The sequence below is a fragment of the Apium graveolens genome, chromosome 1 (genome assembly GCF_009905375.1).
Source record: "Apium graveolens cultivar Ventura chromosome 1, ASM990537v1, whole genome shotgun sequence".
Classification (NCBI taxonomy): Eukaryota; Viridiplantae; Streptophyta; class Magnoliopsida; order Apiales; family Apiaceae; genus Apium; species Apium graveolens.
The window spans coordinates 188,850,265-188,852,341 of NC_133647.1; the positions used below are offsets into that span (position 1 = coordinate 188,850,265).

The 2,077-nt window shown below is 39.9% G+C and overlaps 1 non-coding gene across 1 annotated transcript; it reads right to left on the reverse strand.

The window, feature by feature from the left end:
* Positions 1–1,704: 1,704 nt before the first annotated feature.
* Positions 1,705–1,811, reverse strand: LOC141683629 (small nucleolar RNA R71). The gene has a single exon (XR_012560383.1). It is a non-coding gene; the product is annotated as a small nucleolar RNA R71 (small nucleolar RNA).
* Positions 1,812–2,077: the final 266 nt, after the last annotated feature.

Consider the following 2,077-nt stretch of genomic DNA (forward strand, 5'->3'; position numbering starts at 1 on the left):
TAAGTAGATTTAGAGACGTTTTCACGAGGTTGGATCGTTGTATTAAGCAAGGAGAGAAGGAGACAAGGAAGAAGACCGTTTTAGCACACCGCAATGAAGAGGAAGCATATTTTCTTGTGATTCTTATTTTGTTTTAACGTTGGATGCTAGTTTTCTTGCTTTTGAACCTATTTACTCTTGTGACGTACTCTGGTTTAATATAATTAGTTTAGTTATTATTCTCTTGTGTTTATTTATCATGTTTTCATATGAACCCATGATGACGATAAATGCTATCATGGGCTAATCGTGGTCATGGGGTCGTAACGGATTTACTATGGAATTCTTTAGTTAGTTGTTTAATACCTTAGTGTGTGATGATTGTATGATATCTAGTATTGGTTGTGCGTATTTGTCTTATGTGTGTCGCGAACATATAAGATAGGGTGTTAATCTCTTGTGAAGCGAAGGTGGATCTCGAGATTTAGAACTTGCCATGCAAGCGTAGGTTCATGTATGATGTTGCATGATTAGTGGGTAACTCTAACCGTTTTATTCGCCCTGTGTAATCAGAAGGAATAACTTGTGCTTAAATCATTATGTTGTCAATTCTTGTAGACATATAGGGACTCAACATAATTGATGCCTATTCAACTTCTATCTTAATTGTGGATGTTTGGTAGAATGGTATTAGTACAATGAAAGTTGGCTTTTATCAGTTTCGTGTTATTCGATTAATATCATCACTGTTGCATGCTAAGGGTAATAACAATGACTATTGAAGGAAGTAGTAATGAAGTTGTGATCTCATGAGTGTTTTAATATTGTTAATTCGAAGTGTTAATTAAGTGGTTAATTAAGTAGTTAATTGTAATTAATATTTAGTCAACAATTCTAAGTGTTAGTGTCTTGACATTGAGAAGTAATCATACATTGGTGAGTGAGTTTAATTGAACATAATTAGTCTGAGTGTCTTTGGGAACGAACTAGAAAGTATTCTATATTACTTGCGAACGCGTATACTTGCGTGTATTATTAGCGCGTGTTTTCGCCCTAACAAGTTTTTGGCGCCGCTGCCGGGGACTCGGCGTATGTGTTTAGTTTATGTACTTACCATCATTGGTCGTTAGGACTCAGTGATTAAGACGTATTTGTTACTTATTATTTCTGGTTGTGTTTCAGGTACTTTAGCGAGCGTTTATGCAAACTCGTTCTCGTACTCGCAAGAGGACTTTAGATACAGCTGAAGAGACAGACGAAGTTCTTGATATTCTGGAGGAGATAGATTTTGAAGATTCGGATTCAGGAAGTGAGCAGAAAGAACCAGTAATCATGGGTGATCGTATTGTTCCGGCCGATCCAGCTCTTATGGACTTTTCTCGGCCTAAAATTGATGACATTCAGTCAAGCATTCTTCATCCGGCTATTCAAGCTAACACCTTTGAAATCAAGCCATGCACTATTCAGATGGTGCAGAATTCTGTTTCTTTTGGAGGAGCTGCGACGGAAGACCCCAACATGCACATAAGGAATTTTGTCGAGATCTGCAGTACTTTCAAGTATAATGGCGTGACTGATGAGGCTATCAAGCTGAGGCTTTTCCCATTCTTACTGAGGGATAAAGCTAAGGACTGGTTACATTCTGAACCAGCTGGGTCCATCACTACTTGGCAAGATCTTGCGCAAAAGTTTCTGGTGAAGTTTTATCCAATGGCAAAGACTGCTGCTATGAGGAGTGCTCTTACTCAGTTTGCGCAGCAACCTACAGAATCTATGTGTGAAGCTTGGGAATGCTACAAGGAAATGTTGAGAAAGTGTCCACATCATGGAATGCCCGATTGGATGGTGATCACTGGTTTCTATAATGGTTTGGGCGCCCAATCTCGGCCCATGCTCGATGCAGCAGCTGGAGGCACCTTGTGGGCCAAAAGCTATACTGAGGCTTATAATCTTATTAAGACTATGGCTGCAAATGAGCATCAAAACCCAACTCAGAGGATGATGCCTGGGAAGGTAGCAGGTATTCTGGAAGTCGATGCAGCCACCGCTATTGCAGCGCAGCTCCAAGCGCTGTCTATGAAGGTCGATTCTCTAGCTA